This window comes from Rhyacophila brunnea, unplaced genomic scaffold (genome assembly GCF_057557595.1).
Source record: "Rhyacophila brunnea isolate RB1 unplaced genomic scaffold, BYU_Rbru_1.0 scaffold_13, whole genome shotgun sequence".
NCBI lineage: Eukaryota > Metazoa > Arthropoda > Insecta > Trichoptera > Rhyacophilidae > Rhyacophila > Rhyacophila brunnea.
In genome coordinates, this window is record NW_028232785.1 from 2718781 (window position 1) to 2726804 (window position 8024).

General features: G+C 31.8%; 1 long non-coding RNA gene across 1 annotated transcript; it reads left to right on the plus strand.

Moving 5' to 3' along the window:
• The first annotated feature begins 455 nt into the window (after window positions 1-455).
• On the plus strand, window positions 456-7813 carry LOC147076143 (uncharacterized). Its single transcript, XR_015069875.1, has 3 exons — window positions 456-702; window positions 3276-3380; window positions 4415-7813. It is a non-coding gene; the product is annotated as an uncharacterized LOC147076143 (long non-coding RNA).
• Window positions 7814-8024: the final 211 nt, after the last annotated feature.

Below are 8024 nucleotides of genomic sequence, written 5' to 3' on the forward strand. Positions count from 1 at the left end.
GTAATATAATGTTAAATGGTATTTATTAGTCTATGGCAGTCAGGATCAGTGCTGCCAACGGTCGTTGACAAAAACATGCCTGCCGGGTACGAAAACAAACTAGTAGGCAAGAAAAACGTTTTCATTAGGTACCTAGTACCTATGTGATTTTGTGAATATAAAATTGCAAGTAAATTTCCTTATTCCACTATGAATGGATAAAATTCATTAGGTAACTACCTACCTTTCCTTTCGCGTATCAAAAAAAGTGCAAAAATGTTTATCTATACGTCTAAAAATCATCCACTTTAACAAAAATATTATGTAATACATAATTCTATTACATTAAATGTAAATTTTAGTTTAGATTAAAAAATGCATCTTTCGAAATAAAACGTCATGTAAGTTGGCTTTAATTTATTGTTTTCTATCTTTTGTCTATGGTACAAGCAATCATTGTCATTCACTCATTCACTGCCAGATACCGCTTTGTCAGAATTGCTCACATACAGTTTATTATTAATAATAAATTATTGTGACACGATAATCTTTCAGAAGTGAGCGATTTAAAAACGTAAAATGAACGTAAAACGTAAAGCGGGTCATTACGAATCTGATGCAGATGAACAAAATCGGTTCGATGTGTCCTCACAGGGAAGTAACCAGGAATTAAATACTTGCATCAAACAAGAGTGTGATGTTTATCCCAGCAATGCTGTCGAGGTTAGTTTTTCATAGGTTATTTATTATTTTCATAGGATAAAAAATCTCCGAAGAATCAACAAATAATGATGCCAACAATATATAATTAAGTAAACGGGAATAATAGTATATTAAACGAAAGAATTATGTAGGTTGATATTTTGGAAATCGAATTGGAAATGTTTCAAAGGCCGTGGAATGAAACCATTTAACCGTTTCAACGATTATAATTAGGTACTGTAAGTAAATGAGACGCCAGCGATAGTTAAACCGATTAATTTAGATATGGAAAGTTGGTTCGTTCGTTTCGAATTAACATTACGTACCTATTATTATTATTTTCTTTTAAACTAGATACATGGTTTACTATTTTTGTCTATGGCGAAATGTCTTCGTCACGTCACGGCTGTTACGTTCTGTGTGGCACGATCAACTTGATGACCAATTGCATGCATAAAATTGATATTAAACGCGAACGAATAGACTCCGAACCTGTTGTAGAAGGCAAGCAATTGTTTGAAGTGGCTGTGAATCATGATCTAAACAGTCAGCTGCTTACCTACATAAAGCAAGGGGACACCGACGAAGCCGGATACACTTTTGAGGTTAGTTTTTCATAACGGGATTGTTGTACGTCGTAGCAATGTTTGTTCAAACATGTGCCTCTTCAGGCGTAATTAGGAGGGTATGTATTTTGTGTAATGAAAACCGCGTGCAAATTTCGACACAGTTCCAAACGGCCTACATCACCCGTATAATCCCAGTTAACTTTGCTGCTAGCACTGTTCCTGTAGGTACTTATAACTATGAGTTTTCTTAACAATTGATAAACACCTAACATTGTCATTGTTATTGCCCACAAACAAGGCATTTATTTCCATAAAATAAAGTAAGCTGCTGTAAACATGGGGGTCCGGATAAACGAAACTAAAACAATATACATTCCTGTTCTCAACAGGGCAACAAATGATAATAAAAGCTTTGTTATTGGCGGCGACGATTTTGAAACTGGATTCATTTGATTTCCTAGGGTAGGTACGTTGTCACAAACACTAATAACAATAACACAAACGACGAAATAAATCGCCGGTTCATTTTTTTTTAATTAACATTTAATATTCTTCTAGAGGTTTATAGCAATTGGATTGGCCGACATAACTATTGAGCATACATAATTTTGAAAAACACTTTTTGAGAAAATATTTATAACCAATAGAAAAAATCTTTTAATCAATAATCAGAATAGTACATTCTTTAATCTTGTGAATTATTCGTTGAATAAAAGAAATAGTTAATTATAAATTATTAGGAAATTCAAGTTACATCATAAAAAATATTGGAGAAATCCACGACGTCGATTAGTAATTGAAGTAATGGGTATCTACTTTGATTTAATAAAAACAAAAACCGATTGCCATAGTAGCTTGATTTAGAAGAACGTTGGTGAGTAGGTATTAAAAAGGCCAATATTTTATTCATAGGTACTATTATTTAGTTTTATTTCAAGCTAATTTATACTATTGACATTGACAATTCAAATATCATATTGTTTGCAATAATTATACTTGTCAATATATTTTAAAATACTTATTCTTATTAGATAACGACAGATACTATGTCCATATTGCAGAGTGTAAGAGCTAAGAATCCTCGAGTGTGTGGTCGAGCTTCACACGTATTGCCAGTCGTCCTAAAAATATTCTTGATTTTATACATAGGTGATATTTTGTTTTTCAGAATATTGTTTCAGACCCGACATCAATAACATTGAAAAGAAATACTCAGTTAATTGACATCAAGACTGAGTCTATTGAAGACTTAAAATCCCCATTCATTTATGAAGACCCGCAACAGGGTTGTTCTTATTCGGAGAGAGTGAATCGGCTAGGTAGTTTAACTTTAAATACTGACAGAAATACTGATCGTGTAAGAGATGGAATGAACTGACAACACTATAGTTTTCTTGTCTGTTCTGCAACAATTTAAAAACTACTATATCAATATTTATTAGGTATACTTCTCGAAAAGCACACTATGTAAAGTAGTCGGATAGCAGTGGAGGGGTATTAAAATAAGGTGGGGGAAGACAATGCATCACCACTTCCTAAAGTGATCAGATAACAAACTATAACTGCTCAAGTCTAACCGTCGTATATCCCATTGATTTACCATCTGTCTTGATTTTACAACGTGATTAAATGAACGGGGATGTTTTATTAATAATAACAAAACGAACTTCTTGATCACCGTTCAATGTCTCAGTCCTACGAACATTTTGTTTGCTAAGGTTTTTATCTGCCATCCTTTTGGCCATTCCGAATACCATGTACACGACGTACTAACCCCTCAGTTGTCACCCTTTCCTTACAACATGAAGTACTTTCACGTTACGCATGCTTCTTCATGCGGTGGCTGCAGGCGAAATAAAATCCCGCACATAATGTCCGTATAGAACAATCTCCTACCAGATTTTCCAATACCGATAATAGGCTGCAACCTTATCACATAACCGATTTGTTTTATTTTAAAATGTATATATAAATAAATTATTATAGTTTCAGAAGGTCACTAAACAATCTGATATTAATTTTTAGGTAATTGATTTCAAAGAGGGGTATGTTGAAGACACTATAAGCCAAAGCATTCATGAGGTTCCGAAACCCTGTTGCTCTTATTCGGAATGCACACCAGTAAGTCAGGTAGGTACACAATATTCTTAGAAACTTGAACAGTGTATGTACGTACTGATACTGAGAAGTTTATTTCAGAGGGTTTGTTTCGACTTTGAAGGCACACATCGGGGCAATGTAATAAAAGACATTTTCTTTTCATAAGAGATATTTGGACATATATAGATGATATGGGTTCTTCCATAAAGTGAAATTTGATGTGATAATTGTCAATAAGTTATTATTAGGTGTCTACTGTTTTATTAATTGGCTGAACTACGGATTCGGGGCATATGAATACAAGATATTTGTTATCCTTTTCGCACGAGGTATATTATGGTAACTTCCGGAAACTCTTCGCTACTGGGCCCCGATTACTATTGTTTGATAAAAATATATGGGAGACTGGTGTTTTATTATGAATCCCCATTAGGTCAAGTGAATACATGTAGCCAGGCTCCGTATAAGTGCTATCTTTGATTCTTACGCATACCTTAGAAATCTGCATCAGTAATATATGTAGTGTTGGGAACATAATTGATCGTCTGAAATCATATATTTAGGATCCATGCGTATTTACTTCAAATAAACATACTGATATAACTTTTCAACCACCCATTCTTCCTCTAAATTCTATCCTCTCTGTATTTTGAAAATCTTACATAATATCTTTAACGGCCCACATGCGCAGTTTGTGTATCACATTTGAATGTTCAAAGACATTGGTTATAATAGGTATGCGTTTAAAAATTAATAAATCTAAAAATGTTAACACCTTTTTGCACATAAATGTTCCGAAATATGACTTTATTCTAAAAAATTAGAGCGAGAGGTTTAAAAGAATACTATTTCATGTAATAAAAATACTTTATGCAGTCATCTAATATTTAAAATAAATATATTGGATAATAAGGCTTCAAAATTATTTAAATAGTTTATGTACAACGTTTAAGGAATATCCAGAATCACGCTTAGAAAATAGCATAAAATCTCCATTTTTTAAATATTATTCTCTAATATACTTACATATTTTGTTTAATTCAAAATTATCCATGTTCTTTTAGTTGATTCCTGCAACTACTGCCATGATATGTTCCGCTAGTCTCGGATTGCCAGAGAGGATCTTAGAAGAACAGCAGCCATACGATGAAATACAGGTTGACTATCAAGACATTAAAAAAGAATTGGGGCTATATGATGCGATTACTAATATAGGCTGTCGCACTTCTGAACACAAGCATAAACAACCTTACGTCACAGATCCCAAATTATTAGTAGCCGTAATAAAGTTAGAAAAAAATTCGTTTAATAACGAAAATTTTGCGTGCAGTTTTTGTTTTGATTTTTTTCCATTGTTATCTCTATTAAAACTTCACAAAGCGTGTCATAAAAAATCAATAGCGGATAAAATGAAAAATTTCAAAAGCATTCGATATGATGTCAAGAATCTAAATATAATAAATCATCCTGATAAAAAGCCATTTAATTGCGACCAATGCAATTACTCTTGTAAACAATCTAATTACATGAAAAAACACAAAATGACTCATTCCGGTGAAAAGCCTTTTAAATGTGACCAATGTAATTACTCTTGTATCCAATCTCAAAATATGAAATTGCACAAAATTACTCATTCTGGTGAAAAGCCATTTAAATGTGACCAATGTAATTACGCATGCATATTATCTGGCGACATGAAATTACACAAAATGACTCATTCTGGTGAAAAGCCAAATAAATGTGACCAATGTAATTATTCATTTATAACATTTGGTAACTTGAAAAAACACAGAATGACTCATTGTGGTGAAAAGCCTTTTAAATGTGACCAATGTAATTACTCTTGTATCCAATCTCAAAATATGAAAATGCATAAAATGACTCATTCTGGTGAAAAGCCAAATAAATGTGACCAATGTAATTATTCATCTATAAGATCTAGTAGCATGAAATTACACAAAATGACTCATTCTGATGAAAAGCCACTTAAATGTTCGCAATGTAATTACTCTTCTTTCCGATCTCGAAATATGAAAACGCATAAAATGTCTCATTCTGGTGAAAAGCCTTTTAAATGTGACCAATGCAATTACTCTTCTATTACATCTGGTCAGATGACAACGCACAAAATTACTCATTCTGGTGAAAAGCCATTTAAATGCGACCAATGTGACTACTCGTGTATACTTATTGGTAACATGAAAAAACACAAAATGACTCATTCTGGTGAAAAGCCACTTAAATGTGTGCAATGTAAATACTCTTGTATCCAATCTCAAAATATGAAAACGCATAAAATGACTCATTCTGGTGAAAAGCCTTTTAAATGTGACCAATGCAGTTATTCATCTATTACATCTGGTCAGATGAAAACGCACAAAATTACTCATTCTTGTGAAAAGCCATTTAAATGCGACCAATGTAACTACTCGTGTATACTATTTGGTAACATAGAAACACACAAAATGACTCATTCTGGTGAAAAGCCATTTAAATGTAACCAATGTAATTATTCATCTATAACATTTGATAACATGAAAAAACATAGAATGACTCATTCTGGTGAAAAGCCATTTAAATGTGACCAGTGTAGTTACTCATTTATCCGATCTAATGTTATGAAAAAACACAAAATGACTCATTCCGGTGAAAAGCCAATGAAATGTGATCAGTGTGATTTCTCTTGTATATATTCTAGCAGCCTTAAAAGACACAGGATGTCGCATTCTGGTGAAAAGCCATTTTAATGTGATCAATGTAGTAAGTCATGTGCATGACCTAATGCACTTAGATCGTATACAATGACTCATTCTGGTGAAATGCTGTTAAAATTTAATCTATGAGATTAGTCGTGTAATCAATCTTAACCTAAAAATTGCTGAAGTATCTTATTCTGGTGAAAAGCATTTTAAGGTTGTCGAATATAAATACTAATGTGTACTTACAATATTTTATTTTGTAATTATTCTAATACTTCTGTGAACAATACGGTAACTTGAAATCACTGAAATTAAAAATAACACGTTCTGGTGAAAAACTTCTAAATTTTTTGTCACATCCATAACATCAAGTTATTTGAAATAACATAACAAAAGAACATTGTTGATTTACCCTTTTTCGCGCAATCCTTAAAATATCGTACGTGCCATGCATTAGACTCTATCTACATTTAAGAAATTTGTCATTTTATAGCCTTTTTAAAGATAAATTATCGTTTCAAATAGTTAACCAGGATTATTAATACTTTTTGGACATCGATTTACACATTTTTTTGTATACATAACATGCTATTAACACGTAATCGTCCATCAAGAACCGTACATTATAATCCGAATAAGGCTTTTCTAGTCCTGCATTAACAGAAACGGCCGCTACAATATGTCATCATTGATCATCTTCAAGACAAAGTGGAATGTCGATGGAGTGGTGGTCGCCTAAAAACGCATATGTGGTTTTGCGTTCGTACGTTCACCGCATCAAATAATACCGCATTCAATGTAATTGATTGAAAAAACGAAGTAATATTACGTACATAAAACAATATTGTAATATTAAGGGTATCTACAAAAGAGATAAGATGAGGTTTGAATGCTAAATAGAATTAGAAATTACAATAATTATGTGGTTAGATAGAATGAACTAAGGAAATAATAAATTGTTAAATTATAGTGAGCACAAAAGACTATATTACATTTATACCTTCCTCATTAAAAATTAAAAAATACACAGTAATTGACATATTTACAAGATACAAAAAAACCTCAACTCGAAGTACTACCTTAATGGATTATAAAATTATGTGCATAGTAAAAGTAAAATTATTAGTCTACAATATATTGGTTATTTTGTAATTTTTTGTTTTTGAAAAATAGTTTCCAACTTTGTAAGAACCTTCGAATAAGTATTATTAATATTATAGTATTTATGGCAATACTTTTTAACATGGCATGATAGATAATAACTAGTATTTAATTATATAGGTAGATATTTTTGTACAAATACGACTTAGTTAAATATACCTAATACAACCCGATAAATTTAATAATCTTGTTTTCTATTGCACATTAAAATATTGATTTCTAACCCTAAAATGTTGTAACCTATCTAAATACGCGAAGTGCAAACATTAAAATAGTAGAAAAACGTACTTATATTGTAATGGTTAATATAGTTTAACGAGTGTCTAAGGTAACTAAGGCCGATTTTTATAATTTTCTAACAACCATTTCTCTCCCATTATATTTGGCAGCCATGAATATTGTGTGAAAATTATCGTATTGGCCGTTAACTAATTACTTTGCTTTGTTTAATTTAAATTACTTTTGTATGACCTACATTATTTATCTTGTGCTACAATATAGTGGCAATACTCTTTGACGATACAATTAACTTTCTAATATTTTGTAGAATTTAAGCGCCTTCAGTCAATCACATAGTTTTCGAAATAAAAATAGGAAGGATTTAAAAAAAAAAAATGTCTTTTATTTAACACCACAGCGACAGAACTCCAAGTCTCGAAGAATTCATAAAGGTACTGGATTATGTAAATATTACTGTGACCTCACACCGTGACATCTCGACTAAGGTTTCAATGTCTAAATATTTCACACCCTTCGTTATTTCTTGTAGCCTGTGTTGTTTACTCATGATACTCATACCAGTCACGCGATTAGC